The sequence below is a fragment of the Hordeum vulgare genome, chromosome 2H (genome assembly GCF_904849725.1).
Source record: "Hordeum vulgare subsp. vulgare chromosome 2H, MorexV3_pseudomolecules_assembly, whole genome shotgun sequence".
Taxonomy (NCBI): Eukaryota; Viridiplantae; Streptophyta; class Magnoliopsida; order Poales; family Poaceae; genus Hordeum; species Hordeum vulgare.
This window is the reverse complement of record NC_058519.1, coordinates 474,695,009-474,713,179: the sequence shown is the minus strand read 5'-3', so window position 1 is coordinate 474,713,179 and position 18,171 is coordinate 474,695,009. Positions and strand designations below refer to the sequence as shown.

At 46.4% G+C, this 18,171-nt stretch overlaps 1 long non-coding RNA gene across 1 annotated transcript; it reads left to right on the top strand.

Annotated features, from left to right (window-relative positions):
* Window positions 1–245: 245 nt before the first annotated feature.
* On the top strand, window positions 246–1,374 carry LOC123430280. The gene is made up of 3 exons (XR_006622908.1): window positions 246–585; window positions 657–806; window positions 897–1,374. It is a non-coding gene; the product is annotated as an uncharacterized LOC123430280 (long non-coding RNA).
* The last annotated feature ends 16,797 nt before the right edge of the window (window positions 1,375–18,171 follow it).

Genomic DNA, 18,171 nt, shown 5'->3' with positions numbered 1-18,171 from the left:
GATACTCCCTATGTCCCGAAATTATTGCCGCACCGGCATTTTTGCAATCTAGTCCCGAAATTATTGCCGCACCGGCATTTTTGCAATTTAGTCCTTAGTGTTTTCCCGACCGAACCCGCGGTCCTGTCTTCTTCCTCACTCGCTCTTCTTCAATTCGGCGACGGGCTCCCTCCTCTCTTCACTCGCCCCCCGTCCCATGGCGCCTCGCTCCCTCCTCCCTCCCCCTGTCCCGTGGCGCCTCGCTCCCTCCCCGCTACCCCATCCCATGGCGCCTCACTCCCTCCTTCCTCCCCCGCCCCCGCCATCCCACGGGACCGCCTCTCCCCGGCGCCGCACCGCCGTCGCCTCGTTCCCTTCCGCGCGCAGAGGAATTTGATGGTTCGATTTTTGGAGACCATCGTCTGCAGTCCTTAATCCCCGTCCACCTCTGTCCGTCATAGACCACATCCGTCGACCACGATTCCACGAAGCTGGAGAACGCGGGGGACAGTGCCGGCCGAGAACAAGGAAGCACGGGTGACCCTTTTCCACTCCACCGATGGCTGCGCGCTCAAGGTGGAGGAGCTCGCCGGAGTAAAAAAAAAGGTACACCTTTCCACTTCTCCTGCCATCTTGCATTTCTTCTTAATTTCTGAACTTCAGTTTGCTCATTCTAGTGATGGGCAAAGCTTCACCGGTGGAAGAGTAGCTCCAGCAGAGGAGCAGCAACTGTAGCAGAGGAGGAGCAGCAGCTCAGACAAATGAACAGCAGCACTACGTGTAGAGGAGCTCCTCCAGCCCCTCGGCCCGATGGCTTCTCCCCTGAGGTTGTTCCCCAGCTTTGCAGCAGCCGATTTGTGCCATTTTTACTAAATGTTAAATGTTACTGAATGTGTTGTTCCTGCACTCGCTAGCAGGTTTGGAGATGCTGTTGCTGCGCCAACTAGAGATGATAGGGGAGCCGATGAGCCAAACGGCACAAGCAAGCTAAAGGTTCCCCCTTGTGAGCTCGACGGCGACGGCGACGTCTTGTTCGTGGTTCAATAGATTTATAGGTGTTCAGATTTAGTGTCATCAATTTATAGATTTTGTAAAACCTTGTTGTAATATACACTGGCACCAAGAATTCAGGTTTTACATCAAACATCCTGAATTCTGAAAATTGTTGTAATATACACTGGCACCAACAGATTGCAACCAGACAAGGAAATGCATGGCATTCGGTGAAAGTTTGCGATTGTAATAGCTGCAACCATTCTGTAATGATCATCCCTAGTTTTCCCTAATAGCTGCAACCATTCTGTAATGATTGTAACTGGAGTATGCCATACATCCTAGTTAGGCAACTCTTTATGAACTTTTTCTGTAAAACGATGATTTTTACTTTTTCCTGGACGTGTTGGCTGTGTTCATCTTGTTATGCAGAGGTCGAGCATTTGTTCATTGCAGTTGTATCAGCTAATATAGGGTTTGACTGAAGTGCTCTTTCTTGAAAAAAATATAAAGATTGCTTTCCCCTAAAATATAATGATTGCTTTTCCCCTAATAGCGGCAGTTAAGCTACAAGTAAAACTGATGTCCATAAAGGTGAAGATTAGAATGGATATGGATAAATGCCGGGCATCTTGACTGGCATTTGGCAAGGTGCAAAGAATGGACACTTTGATCCTGTGCCGAGAAGTAGAGAGAAGTTGACACTTGCATCTCTAACATCAGAATGTTATGTTGCATAAACAGTCAAGCACAACTAGTAGAATAACCTGACAGTTAGGGTCCTCTTCCTCTTGAGGCAACATGTTCAAATCTATACCTTCATCTCTTCCGCTTGAGGTACCATGTTCAAATCCATACTCCTGCAATCAATGAAAAAAGAAGGAGAAGAAGATTAATTAACAAGGGGAGCTGAAGTGACTACTACTGTCATACTACTGCTACTATTGTAACTTCAAAATCTTGGCCTGCTGCCCCCATTTTGGGCAGTGGCAAGATCATATATGAAGCCCAACAAGGGCAGTGGCAAGATCTTTGCTGTAAATTCATGTAACATCATGGAGTTTTATGACCTGAACTCATCATGTGTGAATAAAATTAATGGATATGGGACTCATTCTTCTTCAAACCTTATTTTTTCCTTTCTGCTTGAATGAATGGGGTGCAATACAAGGAGAAGACCTTGGGATTGGCGTCGTCTTGGTCTTATCTTGCTCTTCAGGGGTTGGTATGCTCTTGTTCTTGCTCTTCCTCTTTCTCCAATAAATTTCTGTAATTCGGTAACAAAGCATGTTAACATCTTGGCTTTTCACTGATTTGATAGTAAATTGACAATTTTGGCATGGCCGAAACTGCTGCTCATCATGATCTTTACTTGCAAAAGTTTGGGCACGAGTAAAAATTAAAATGTAGTAGTATCATGCAATGTTTCAGAGTGTGGCGGTAAGACTAAAAGGTTTAGCAGGTCTTACTTAAGGCATTAAGTTACCAAGCATGTACAATGACTGAATTAAACTGAATTTAGTCACTGGATCATTCCCTGAATTTAGTCACTGACCCAAACATGTATATTGACTGAATTAAACTGAATATAGTCACTAGATCATTCACTGAATTAACTGTCCACGTACATTGACTGAATTAAAGAGAGGAACAGCAGCAGCAGAAATGGATACAACAGCAGCACAATATTCAGTTAACATTGTTTTTTCACTTAACAATATTCAGTTAACTATCCAGCGATTGTATTCAGTTAACTCCATACAGTGAATTTGTTCAGCTCATAACAACACCATAATACTCATTGATCGTGGAGTAGTACCTTCGTCTTCCTGAGCTTATGGCTTGATGATGAAATAAACCTGTTTTCAGCACATTCAACTTGAACAAGGGCTCTGGTGGCATCACATGGAGCAGCAGCAGTACGGGTAGATGAGCAGCAGCAGTACGGGCAGACGAGCAGCAGCAGCACAGGCAGACGAGCAGCAGCAGTACGGGCAAACGAGCAGCAGCGGTATGGGCAGACGAGCAGCAGCAGTACAGGCAGACGAGCTCCACCGGCGGCAGGTGAGAAGCAGCCGCACGGGCGCGTGGGCAGGGGAGAAGGAGCAGCACGGGCTCACGCGGGAGATCGAGGAGGAAGCGTGCGAGCTCCTGGTCCACCGGATAGTCGAGGCAGGTTCCGGCGACGCCCGTAGGGGATCGCGGCCGGGAGGAATCGCGGCGGCGCACGCGCGGGAGATCGAGGAGGATGCATGCGAGCTTGAGGAGGATGCACAGCAGCTCGAGGATGAAGAACACAAGCTCTAGGAGGACGTGAATGGAGGTTCAAGAGCGGACAGGACGACGCCGGCAGGCAATCGCAGCGGGAGGGGATCGCGAAGGCGCAGATCTGGGTTGCGGCGACTGAGGAGGTAATTGGCGACGGAGGCGGCGGAGCAGGTATCGGCCCCTGGCGATGCACGGTGGAGCAGTGCGGCAGCGGCGGAGCACTTCCTGGGAGAATCACGCAGCTGGGCGGTGCTGGCCCCTTGCGACGCGCGGGCGACGGCGGAGGAAGAAGAGGGAGTGGAAAGACTCGTTCGAAGCGAATTCATAAACACGAGGGTTTTTTCGTAAAATTGCTAGTACACTGTGCGCTCGACAATAATTACGGGACAGAGGGAGTACTAGCTATGATACTCCCATTACGACGAGCCTCAGCATTTTTTCTGCATGGAAACAGTGAACCACTGATCGGCCAGTGCTTCTTCACGTGAATCATCAGGAAGTCAGTCTAGCCATCAATTAGCACTATACTAACCTAAGTGCTATGTACTTTTTGAGTTCTAATTATTAGATAGTTCACTTGGATTTATTATATTGTTCACATAAAGGACTAGTCTAATGTTGAATTCTTCCTTTTGATCATGAACTACTTGTTAGAACGTGAATCTGGTACAAACCCGTGTGATTACCTTGTCCTGAGCCGGATGAGCTCCCACCATCCTCCATCGGTGTGGTGGCGACGGCTGTGATGGAGAAGAAGGGTTAGGCGTGGGTGGAGCTTCCTGTGAGCACCGCGCTTAACCTAGATCGAACAGATATGTCGGTAGGGGTGTGATGGCGGCGAACCTCGTAGTTCGTGCCTCGGCACCCCACCGTCCTTTATATAGCGCAGGTCACAGGGGCCCACCAACCATAATGGGTTGGGCGCCCCCGATCAGGGCGCATAGATCAAGATCCGGTGGGTCATTGGGCCCACGCGGTGAGAGATCAATCTAACATTCTCCCCCTTGATCTCGATTTTTACTTTTGACTTTATACCTTTTATTTGTTCCATCACATATAAGCATGTAGAGCATGTCTCATCGTCACAGCTTGATTGCCGATAGAATCATACAGCTACAACACACTTTTGTTTTGAAACAAATTCATTTACTTTTGGGCCTCTTATAATCCAGGAATCATAGGCTTTCCAACAAATCCATGCCGGCTAAGTGTTCCTTGAACACAGTGGGTGGTAAGCCTTTTGTTAGCGGATCCGCAAGCATATACTTCGTACTTATATGCTTGAGACTTATAGTTTGATCCTGGATTTTATCTTTCACAATGTAATACTTTATATCTATTGTCTTGGAAGCATTACTAGACTTGTTGTTGTGAGCATAGAATACTGCGGGCTGGTTGTCACAATATATCTTTAGTGGCTTGTGAATACAACCTACCACTTTCAAATTGGGTATGAATTTCTTTAACCATATCACCTGCCCGGTGGCTTCAAAACATGCTATGAACTCTGCTTGCATCGTGGACGATGCAACGATGGTCTGTTTGGAGCTTTTCCATGAAATAGCTCCCCCTACGAGAGTGAACACGTACCCAGACGTGGATTTTCTATCATCTCTATCCCCCGCAAAATCTGCGTCTGAGTACCCTTTTATCTCTAGGGACTCAGATCTCCTCTATGTTAGCATGATTTCTGTTGTGCCTTGCACATAACACAGAGCTTTCTTTGCCATATTCCAGTGCTCTTGGCCTGGATTTGCTTGATATCTACCGAGTACCCTGGTGATAAATGTCAAGTCAGGGCATGTGCACACTTGTGCATACTGTAAACTTCCAACAACCGAAGTATACAGTATTATTTCATTTCATCGAGCTCGTACTTATTCTTGGGACATTGGTGATTCCCAAAACTGTCGCCCTTGACTATTGGAGCAGGTGTGGCTTTACACTTATGCATATTATACTTTTGGAGAATTTCTCTAAATATGCTTTTTGTGAGAGTCCTAAGACTCCATTTTTCCTGTCTTGGTGAATTTCAATGCCCAAAACATATGATGCATCACCAAGGTCTTTCATGCCGAAGTTCGAGGATAAAAACTTCTTTGTCTCCTGTAGTAGACTAATACCATTGCTTGCAAGCAAGATATCATCCACATACAAGATTAGGAAAATATATTTCCCATGTTTAAACTTTGCATAAATGCAATTATCCTCAACATTTTCTTGAAATCCAAACCTTTTAATAGTATCATTAAACTTTATGTACCACTGTCTAGAGGCTTGCCTTAGCCCATAAATGGATTTCTTTAGGCGGCATTCCATGTTTTCCTTGCCTTCCATGATAAAACCCTTGGGTTGTTTCATGTAGACATCTTCTTCTAAATCTCCGTTTAAAATACCGTCTTTACATCCATTTGATGCAGCTCTAGATCAAAATGAGCAACTAGTGCCATTATGATTCTGAAGGAATCCTTACAAGAGATTGGAGAAAAAGTCTCATTGTAGTCTATTCCTTCTCTTTGCGTGAATCCTTTTGCCACAAGTCGGGCTTTATACTTATCAACATTCCCATTAGAGTCCTACTTTTTTTTGTAGACCCATTTGCAGCCTACTGTCTTTGCTCCTTTAGGAATAATCTCTAAGTCCCAAACATTATTGGAACTCATCGATTTCATCTCATCTTCCATTGCCTCTAGCCATTTTGATGAGTGAGAGATTTTAATGGCTTCTTCGTATGGGGTGGGATCACCATCCATATGAACCATTTCCGTGTTATAGACTTTATAATCAGTAGAAATAGCAGGTCTTCTTGTTCTATTAGACCTTCTAAGTGCCTCATTGTCTGGCACACTTTCTACTTTTTCTTGCTGCAATTCCATTTCATGATCAACAACGGGTTCAGTCAGCTCCTGAAGGACAGGTGTCGGGTCTTCTCCCATAGTTGTCATCGTTGGAGTTACAGCGGGTAGCGAGAAAAATGGCTCTTGAATCATCGAAATGGGTGCATGCACCCTTTTCTCCTCAAGATCAATTTTCCGAGCTACCATGCTCCCCCTCATCATTTCGTCCTCTAAGAAGACAACATGTCTTGTTTCTACAAACTTTGTTAATCTGTCTGGACAGTAGAAACGAAAACCTTTTGATATATCAGGGTAGCCAATGAAATGGCAACTCACTGTCTTTGGATCTAACTTTCCAATGTTTGGATTAAACACTTTGGCCTCAACTAGACATCCCCACACTCTGAAGTGTTGTAGGGATGACACTCTTCCTGTCCATAGCTCGTGCGGTGTTTTGGGCACCGACTTGCTTGGTACTCTGTTGAGAATGTGAATGGCGGTTTTAAGCGCCTCCATCCACAATCCCAATGGCATGTCGGAGTAGCTCATCATGCTGTGCACCATATCCATGAGGGTACGGTTGTGCCTTTCAGCTACTCCATTTTTCTGAGGCTCGCACGGCATTGAATACTGGGCAACAATGCCAGTCTCCTACAAGAACTTTGCAAAAGGTCCAGGGACTTGGCCATATGGTGTGTGTCGACCGTAGTATTCCCCCCACGGTCGGACCTCACAAAATTAACCTTTTGGTCAAGCTGATTTTCAACTTCAGCTTTGAATATCTTGAATTTATCCAATGCCTCATTTCTTTCTTTGATTGGATAAATGTAACCGAAGCGGGAGTAATCGTCTGTGAATGTTATGAATGAATCATAACCATCCACACTTTTCACCGGAAACGGTCCACAAAGATCAGTTTGGATTATTTCCAGTGTTCCCTTGCTTCGGTTTGCACCTTTATTTATTTGTTTTACATATTTTCCTTTAATACAATCTACGCATTGTTCTAAGTCAGAGAACTCCAACTTTGGAAGAATTTCACTTTTGATTAATCTTTCTATTCTCCCCCTGGAAATATGGCCCAATCGACAGTGCCATAGTTTCAAGGAGTCGTGAGTTATCTTTCTCTTTCTTTGCTCGTTGTTTGACGAAGAACTTGGCACATTCACATTATTTGCATAATTCACTTTGTCATGAATTGATAACAAATAAAGCTTATCATGAAGAAAGGCATTGCCTACATAATCATTATTGTACCACACGGTACATTTACCATGTCCAAAAACACATTGATAATTGTCTTTGTCTAAGCACGACACACTTATTAAGTTCCTATTACATGAAGGCACAAAAGAACATCACTAAGCAAAAGCATGAATCATTCGGTTAGCTCCAAGGAGACGTCACCTACAGCTTCAACTTCTGCTTGGACACCATTTGCGACTTCAATACTTCTTTCGTTTTGGCACATGGTCCTCGCCGAACTGAATCCCTGTAAAGAGTTTGCAACATGAACGGTTGCACCTGAGTCAATCCACCAAGTAGATTTTGAAAACTTTACGTACAGATATTCATTTACTAAGGAAACAATAAAGTTACCTCTCTTTGCCATGAAGACCTTTAGCCAGGCAGCACAATCCTTCTTGTAGTGCCCGGTTTTCTTGCAGTACATACAAGTGTCCTTGTCTACTGTTATTGGCTTTGGCTGATAATAAACGGGAGCCTTGCCTTGGAGCTTGTTCTGTGGCTTTGAGGGAGAATTCTGCTTAGGTGGGAAAACCTTTTTCTTTTTCTTCACATAGTTAAGGGAGCCACCATGTGAAGCCTTAATCCTCTCCTCTTCTTGTGAGCACATTGCGATGACCTTCTCAATATCCCATGTCTCGGGCTGCATGTTGTAGTTAACTACAAAGGTCTCCAACTCCTTAGGCAGCAAAGCCATGACCAGGTGGACGAGGAGAGCTGGCTTAATCTCCAGATCCGCATCCATGGGCTTAAGCTTGGTTACCGTGTTGCCCATCCTGAGGATGTGCTCCCTTATGCCATGCCCACCTCCATTGTAGCTCTCTGTCACTAGTTGTTTGATCAACTAGGTGGCATAGGTCTTAGAAGAGCCAGTAAACTGACTCTTCATCTTGTTGAGCATCTCCTTTGGAGTAGGGCACTCTGCTATCGAGCCCACGATGGTGGTCTCAGTGGTGTTCTTAATAAACGCCAAACATTTCTTGTTGGCATTTATCCATAACCTGTTACATATGGAGTAGGACATCTCCTCTTTGCCACAATCCCATTGCTTTTTCTCCCAGCTCTCCTCATCCTCGTCAGCATCTCTGACTGGTTCTAAGGGTGCAACTGGCTGTGGTTTCTCCAGAACCCAGTCCAACTCAGCAATGCAAAAAGCCATGTCAACCTTCTTCCTCCACTCAGAGTAATTATCCCCTCTGAGCGTAGGAACATCCTTGAGGCAGCTCATCAGATGAAAACCTCCTGAAATCACCACATAAGCGAAATCAGTACGGCAATTATATGCATTAAATAACGTTGGTTAAAATAATCATACAATTAACTATGCAAATTAATCTACATTATCATTGGGCAAATGATAGAAATAAATGCATCATTTTGCAATATGCAACATGATCATGTTACTAAACAACGTTGGTCAGAATAATAACATGACAATATTTCATATTTTGTTTAGCAGCGGAAAACATGAAATAAAATTTCATATGCCTCTTAACTTTACAGAAAATAATTTTGTCATTTAATAAAAATTCGTGAACTTTATTAAGTCTTTTATAAAGATCATGAATTTTCTTTTTCTGAAAACTATATTATTTTCAGAAACCCTTTTATTTTTCTTTTCAGAAAAAATAACATTACGATTCTGTCTAAATTGACACAAACTTGGACATTTTTATTTTCTATTTCTAAACATATTTTCGTAAGAAAAAATGTCTAGAAGAAAAATAAAACTTTTAAATCTGCCTAAATAGGCAGAAACTGTGAAGTCCCTTTAAAAAAAAGAAAATGGTCGAGGCCTCTCTCTCCCTTGGGCCGGCTTCGGCCTGGCGCCTCCTCCCGCCGGCCCACTCGGCCATTTGATTCGGCCTGAGGCCACCTGGCGCGGCGTGGCGCGCCTCCCTGTGGGCTGGGCCGGCCTTTTGCCACGGCCTGGTGGCCCCCCCTGTCCTAGGGTTTCCTCTGGGGCGATCCCAGTCGCCCGAAGCGATCCGACGGATCACGGCGCCCCTCGGAGGATCAAAACCGTGAGCCCGGTGGGGAGGGGAAACCCTACCCCTCATCCCCCCCCCCCCCCCCGCGCGCCACTCGCATCCTTTCCCCTTTCCTCCTGTCTCTCTCTCGAGAGCACAAGGCAGTCCCCATCGGGGTTGGCCGAGCGGTGGTCGGACCCTTCCCTCGCGCGGTGGCATGTATGCCCCGCCGAGGAGGTCACTGGTGCCCCGTCGGACCTCTTGCGGGAGTTGTCGCTCCTGCTGGCTACTTCTCGCGCGGCGGCCACCATGCCCTGCCGAGATCTATGCCTCTTGCCGCCCCCTCTTACTTCTCGCGAGAGTAAGGGACTCCGCCCCCTGTTACTTCTTGTCGGGGCCTCTGTTGCCACGGCGGCCGAGCCTCCTCTCTGGTGCTAGTCGCCCGAGAGTAGGGGACTCCGTCGCCGTGGTGGCCGAGCCTCCTGGCCCCTTTTTTTCCTCGTGCAGTGGCTGCCATGCCCCGCCGAGGAGGTGGCCATGGCACTCTTGCGTCGCGCCTCTCTAGCTTGCCTCGCGCAACGGCTGATTTGCCCTGTCGAGGTAGGCTCAGATCTGGCCACCGGCTTCCTTCCCCTATCATGCAGCAGCGGCCCCTTCACTCCCCTTGCCGGTGTGCACCCTCTCCCGAGGGAGAGTGCGCCGCCGTCAAGTGGTGTGTTGGGGTGCCTTCTTCCCTGCCGAGAGGGTGCCAACATGTCCGAGACTTGGAAGATAGCTCCGTTGCCATCCCCCTCGCCGGCGGGGCATCCGCCTTGCGGTGAGCGCGGCACCGTCGAGGGATTTGGTGATGGAGGCCTTAACTCCCCTGGGTACTTGTGTTTTTCGTTGCATGTTTCCTTCCTCCCCTTTTTTTGCCTTTTCCGGATCGGATCCGAGTTCTTTTCTTTGTTTTCTTGTTGGATCTTGATCTGTGCTTTGCCTCCGAGGAGGTAGGTTCTTCTTCCCCACACCTCGGCTTGCCGATGCGTGTTGGGAGCGAGAGCAACATGCGCGGCCTTGCGGCGGCGCTTCTTTTCCGACGAGGCCCTAGGCCATCTTCGGTACTTGCCCTTCTAGGGTTCATGTGGGGTGGGGAAGAGGGAACTTTCTTTTCGATTTCTTTCAACCGAATAAATCTTTGCCTAGTGGCTCTGATACCATTGATAAAACGTGGATCTACTAGGAATGGATAGATCCAGTACAAACCCGTGTGATTACCTTGTCCTGAGCCGGATGAGCTCCCACCGTCCTCCATCGGTGTGGTGGCAACGGCTGTGATGGAGAAGAAGGGTTAGGCGTGGGTGGAGCTTCCCGTGAGCACCGCGCTTAACCTAGATCGGATAGGTATGTCGGTAGGGGTGTGACGGCGGCGAATCTCGTAGTTCGTGCCCCGGCACCCCACCGTCCTTTATATAGCGCGGGTCACAGGGGTCCACCAACCATAATGGGTTGGGCGCCCCCGATCAGAGCGCATAGATCAAGGCCCGGTGGGCCGTTGGGCCCACGCGGTGAGAGATCAATCTAACACTACTCGCCTACTCCCTGTTGGAATTATGCCCTAGAGGCAATGATAAATAAGTTCTTATTATAATTCCTGTATCAAGATAATCGTTTATTATCCATGCTATAATTGTGTTGAATGAAGACTTCGATACATGTGTGGATACATAGACAAAACACTGTCCCTAGTAAGACTCTAAGTTGCCTAGACAGTTGATCAAGGATAGTCAAGGTCTTCTGACTATGTGCAAGGTGTTGTTGCTTGATAACTGGATCACATCATTGGGTGAATCATGTGATGGACTAGACCCAAACTAATAAACGTAGCAAGTTGATCGTGTCATTTTGTTCTTACTGTTTTCTGCGTGTCAAGTATTTATTCCTGTGACCATGAGATCATATAACTCACCGGCACTGGAGGAATGCCTTGTGTGTATCAAACGTCACAACGTAACTGGGTGACTATAAAGATGCTCTACAGGTATCTCCGAAGGTGTCCGTTGAGTTAGTATGGATCAAGACTGGGATTTGTCACTCCGTGTGACGGAGAGGTATCTCGGGGCCCACTCGGTAATACAACATCACACACAAGCCTTGCAAGCAATGTGACTTGGTATAAGTCACGAGATCTTGTATTACGGAACGAGTAAAGAGACTTGCCGGTAAACGAGATTGAAATAGGTATGCGGATACTGGCGATCGAATCTCGGGCAAGTAACATACCGAAGGACAAAGGGAATGACATGCGGGATTATATGAATCCTTGGCACTGAGGTTCAAGCGATAAGATCTTCGGAGAATATGTAGGATCCAATATGGGCATCCAGGTCCCGCTATTGGATATTGACCGAGGAGTCTCTCGGGTCATGTCTACATAGTTCTCGAACCCGCAGGGTGTGCACTCTTAAGGTTCGACGATGTTTTATGCGTATTTGAGTTATATGGTTGGTTACCGAATGTTGTTCGGAGTATCGGATGAGATCACGGACGTCACGAGGGTTTCCGGAATGGTCCGGAGACGAAGATTGATATATAGGATGACCTCATTTGATTACCTGAAAGTTTTCGGCATTACCGGAAATGTACGGGGAATGACGAATGGGTTCCGGATGTTCACCCGGGGGGCAGCCCACCCGGGGGAAGCCCATAGGCCTTAGGGGTGCCGCACCAACCCTTAGTGGGCTGGTGGGACATCCCAAGAGGCCCTATGCGCAGGAGAAGAAAAAATCAAAGGAAAAAGAAAAAAGGGGGAGTGGGAAGGTAGAGAAGGACTCCACCTTCCAATCCTAGTTGGACTAGGATTGGAGGAGGACTCCTCCTCCCCCCCTTCGGCCGACCCCTTGGGGCTCTCTTGAGCTTCAAGGCAGGTCCCTCCCCCTCCCTCCTATATATACTCAGGTATTAGGGCTGATTTGAGACAACTTTGCCACGGCAGCCCGACCACATACCTCCACGGTTTTCCCTCTAGATCCTATTTCTGCGGAGCTCGGGCGGAGCCATGCTGAGATAGATCACCACCAACGTCCGGAGCGCCGTCACGCTACCAGAGAACTCATCTACCTCTCCGTCTCTCTTGCTGGATCAAGAAGGCCGAGATCATCGTCGAGCTGTATGTCTGCTGAACGCGGAGGTGCCGTCTGTTCGGCACTAGATTGGAGCGGATCGTGGGACGGATCGTGGGATGGTTCGTGGGACGGTTCAAGGGGCGGATCGAGGGACGTGAGGACGGTCCACTACATCAATCGCGTTTCTTAACGCTTCCTGCTGTGCGATCTACAAGGGTACGTAGATCCAAATCCCCTCTCGTAGATGGACATCACCATGATAGGTCTTCGTGCGCGTAGGAAAATTTATGTTTCCCATGCGACGTTCCCCAACAGTGGTATCAGAGCTAGGTTCATGCGTAGATGTCATCTCGAGTAGAACACAAAAGTTTTTGTCGGTGGTGATGTGCGATTTGCTGCCCTCCTTAGTCTTTTCTTGATTCCGCGGTATTGTTGGATCGAAGCGGCTCGGACCGACATTACTCGTACGCTTATGAGAGACTGGTTTCATCGCTACGAGCAACCCCGTTGCTCAAAGATGACTGACGAGTGTCGGTTTCTCCAACTTTAGTTGAATCGGATTTGACCGAGGAGGTCCTTGGAGAGAGGTTAAATAGCAATTCATACATCTCCGTTGTGGGTTTTGCGTAAGTAAGATGCGATCCTACTAGATTCTCATGGTCACCACGTAAAACATGCAACAACAATTAGAGGACGTCTAACATGTTTGTGCAGGGTATGCTTGTGATGTGATATGGCCGACGATGTGATGTGATATATTGGATGTATGAGATGACATGTTGTAATAGTTAATGTCGACTTGCACGTCGATGGTACGGCAACCGGCAGGAGCCATAGGGCTGTCTTTAAACTAATGTTTGTGCTTGCAGATGCGTTTACTATATTGCTAGGATGTAGCTTTAGTAGTAATAGCATGAGTAGCACGACAACCCCGATGGCGACACGTTGATGGAGATCATGGTGTGGCGCCGGTGACAAGAAGATCGTGTCGGTGCTTTGGTGATGGAGATCAAGAAGCACATGATGATGGCCATGTCATGTCACTTATGAATTGCATGTGATGTTAATCCTTTTATGCACCTTATTTTGCTTAGAACAACGGTAGCATTATGAGGTGATCTCTCACTAAAATTTCAAGACGAAATTGTGTTCTCCCCGACTGTGCACCGTTGCTACAGTTCGTCGTTTCGAGACACCACGTGATGATCGGGTGTGATAGACTCAACGTTCACATACAACGGGTGCAACACAGTTGCACACGCGGAACACTCGGGTTAAGCTTGATGAGCCTAGCATGTACAGACATGGCCTCGGAACACATGAGACCGAAAGGTCGATCATGAATCATACAGTTGATATAATTAGCATAGGGATGCTTACTAGTGAAACTATCCTCAACTCACGTGATGATCGGACTTGAGCTAGTGGAATTGGATCATGAACCACTCAAATGACTAGAGAGATGCACTTTTTGAGTGGGAGTTTAGCAAGTAATTTGATTAGTTATACTCTAATTGTCTTGAACATAGTCTAAGTCCACTTTGAAAATATTTGTGTTGTAGATCAATGGCTCACGCGATAGTCACCCTGAATTTTAATACGTTCCTAGAGAAAGCTAAGTTGAAAGATGATGGAAGCAACTTTGTAGACTGGGCTCGTAATCTTAAGTTGCTCCTGCAAGCTGGGAAGAAGGATTATGTCCTTAATGCTGCGCTAGGAGATGAACCACCCGCCGCGGCTGACCAAGATGCTAAGAACGCTTGGTTAGCACGCAAGGAGGAATACTCAGTAGTTCAATGTGCAGTCTTGTGTGGCTTGGAGCTGGGACTTCAACGTCGCTCTGAGCATCATGGAGCATATGAGATGTTCTAGGAGTTGAAGTTCATCTTTGAGAAGAACGCCCGGATCGAGAGGTATGAGACCTCCGATAAATTCTATGCTTGCAAGATGGAGGAGAATTCGTCTGTCAGTGAACATGTGCTCAAAATGTCTGGGTAATCAAACCGTCTAGCTGAGCTGGGGATTGAACTCCCGTAAGAGGCTATCACTGACAGAATTCTTCAATCACTGCCACCAAGCTATAAGGGCTTTGTGTTGAACTATAACATGCAAGGGATGAACAAGTCACCTGGCGAGTTATTCATGATGCTGAAAGTCGCAGAGTCAGAACTCCGTAAAGAGCATCAAGTGTTGATGGTGAATACGACCACTAGTTTCAAGAGAAACGACAAAGGAAAGAAGGGTAATTCAAAGAAGAGCGGCAAACCTGTTGCCAATCCGACGAAGAAACCCAAAGCTGGACCTAAGCCTGAAACGGAGTGCTATTATTGCAAGGGTATGGGTCACTGGAAGCGCAACTGCCCCAAGTATCTGGCTGATAAGAAGGCGGCCAAAGAAAAATCAGGTATATTCGATATACATGTTATTGATGTGTGCTTAACCAGCTCTCGTAGTAGTGCCTGGGTATTCGATACCGGTTATGTTGCTCATATTTGCAACTCGAAACAGGAACCGCGGAATAAGCGAAGGTTGGCAAAGGATGAAGTGTCAATGCGCGCGGGAAATGGTTCCAAGGTTGATGCAATCGCCATCGGCACAGTTTCACTTCAGTTACCATCAGGATTAGTTATGAACTTAAATAATTGTTATTTAGTGCCTGCGTTAAGCATGAACATTATATCTGGATCTTGTTTATTGCGAGACGGTTACTCGTTTAAATCAGAGAATAATGGTTGTTCTATTTCTATGAGTAATATCTTTTATGGTCATTGATACGTCTCAAACGTATCTATAATTTTTGATGGTTTCATGCTGTTATCTTGTCACCTTTGGATGTTTTGTTTACCTTTTATATCTTTTTTGGGACTAACTTATTAATTCACTGCCAAGTGCCAGTTCCTGTTTTTTCTGTCTTTTTGGATCCTTTCAGATCTGATTTTGGAACGGAATCCAAACGGAATAAAATCCCCGAAATAATTTTTTCGAGAACCGAAGAAGATTAGGGGGCTTGAGGGCCAAGGTAGGAGAGCCACAAGGGGCCCACAAGCCCTGTTGCCGTCACCAGGGGGCGGTGGCTACCAGGCTTGTGGCCTCCGTGGCGCCCCCTGACCTAGCTCCTTCGCCTATATATTCCCTAAAATAAAGAAAAAATAGGGGAATCCACGAAAACACTTTTCCGCCGCCGCAAGCTTCCGTTTCCGCAAGATCTCATCTGGAGACCCTTCCCGGTGCCCTGCCGGAGGGGACTTTGGAGTTCGAGGGCTTCTACATCAACATCATCGCCCCTCCAATGACTCGTGAGTAGTTCACTTCAGACCTACGGGTCTGTAGTTAGTAGCTAGATGGCTTCTTCTCTCTCTTGGATCTTCAATACAAAGTTCTCCATGATCTTCATAGAGATCTATCCGATGTAATCCTCTTTGGCGGTGTGTTTGTCGAGATCCGATGAATTGCGGATTTGTGATCAGATTATCTGTGATATATATTTGAGTCTTTGCTGATTTCTAATATGCATGATTTGATATCCTTGTAAGTCTCTCCGAGTCTTGGGTTTTGTTTGGCCAACTAGATCTATGATTCTTGCAATGGGAGAAGTGCTTGGTTTTGGGTTCATACCGTGTGGTGACCTTTCCGAGTGACAGAAGGGGCAGCAAGGCACGCATCGTGTTGTTGCCATCAAGGGTAACAAGATAGGCTTTTATTGTAGATATGAGATTGTCCATCTACATCATGTCATCTTGCTTAAGGCGTTACTTTGTTCTTTTGGACTTAATACACTAGATGCATGCTGGATAGTGGTGGACGTGTGGAGTAATAGTAGTAGATGCAGAAAGTATCAGTCTACTTCTTTTGGACGTGATGCCTATAGATATAATCATTGCCATAGATAACGTCACGACTTTGCGCGGTTCTATCAATTGCTCGACAGTAATTCGTTCACCCACCGTCTACTTGCTTTCATGAGAGAAGCCACTAGTGAACACTACGACCCCCGGGTCTATTCACACCTATCGTTTCCACTTTCGCTTTTACTTTGCTTTGTTACTTTGTTGCTTTCAGTTCTCACTTGGCAAACAATCTATAAGGGATTGACAACCCCTTCATAGCATTGGGTGCAAGCTCTTTGTGTTTGTGCAGGTACTTGTGATAATCCTTCACTGGATCGATACCTTGGTTCTCAAAACTGAGGGAAATACTTACCGCCACTGTGCTACATCACCCTTTCCACTTCGAGGGAACACCAACGCAAGGCTCCAAGGCCACGGGGGAATCCTTTGCATATTTGCCAAGGAAGTCCCTAAAGGCGTAGCCGTAGCAGAAGGATTCCTGGTGCCGTTGTTGAGGAGTATCAAGACAAGAATAGTCTCCCGTCAGCACGCTTGTTTCTGGCGCCGTTGGAAGGTCTTTTGTTGTAGTAGCAGTCATGCACCCAATGTGAGAGGATTGTTCATATTGAATCTTGATAGTGATAATACACATATACATAACATTGAGACCAAAAGAGTTAGAGTTAACAATGATAGCGCCATGTTTTTATGGCACTGCAGCTTAGGTCATATTGGTGTAAAGCGCATGAAGAAACTCCATACTGATGGACTTTTGGAGTCACTTGACTTTGATTCACGTGACACATGCAAACCATGCCTCATGGGCAAGATGACTAAAACTCCATTCTCCGGAACAATGGAGTGTGCATGTGACTTGTTGGAAATCATACATACCGATGTGTGTGGTCTGATGAGTGTGGAGGCACGCGGCGGATATCGTTATATTCTCACCTTCACTGACGATTTGAGTAGATATGGTTATGTCTACTTGATGAAGCACAAGTCTGAAACATTTGAAAAGTTCAAGCAATTTCAGGGTGAAGTTGAAAATCATCGTAACAAGAAGATCAAGTTCCTACGGTCTGATCGTGGGGGTGAATATCTAAGTTTTGAGTTTGGTGCTCACTTAAGACAATGTGGAATTGTTTCACAGTTCACACCGCCTGGAACACCACAGCGTAATGGTGTGTCCGAACGTCGTAATCATACTTTATTAGAGATGGTGCGACCTATGATGTCTCTTACCGATTTGCCGTTATCGTTTTGGGGTTATGCATTAGAAACAGCTACATTCACTTTAAATAGGGCACCATTGAAATCCGTTGAGACGACACCATATCAGTTGTGGTATGGCAAAAGACCAAAGTTGTCGTTTCTTAAAGTTTGGGATGTGATGCTTATGTCAAAAAGCTTCAGCTTGAAAAGCTGGAACCCAAAGCGGAAAAAGTGCGTCTTCATAGGTTACCCAAAAGAGACAGTTGGGTATACCTTCTATCTCAAATCCGAGGACAAAGTGTTTGTTGCTAAGAACGGAGCTTTTCTCGAGAAGGAGTTTCTCTCGAGAAGTGTTTGTTGCTAAGAATTGAGTGGGAGGAAGATAGAACTTGATGAGGTTGTCGAACCTCTCATCCCTCTGGAAGGTGGCGCAGGGCAAGGGGAAACCCATGTTGTTGCGACGCCGGTTGAGGAGGAAGTTAATGATGATGATCATGAAACTCCGGATCAAGTTCCTATCGAACCTCGCAGGTCGACGAGACCGCGTACTACTCCAGAGTGGTACGGTAATCCCGTCTTATCAATTATGTTGTTGGATAACAATGAGCCTGCGAATTATGAAGAAGCAATGGTGGACCCGGATTCCAACAAATGGCTCGAGGCCATGAAGTCCGAGATAGGATCTATGTATGAAAACAAAGTGTGGACTTTGGAAGTACTACCTGAAGGCCGC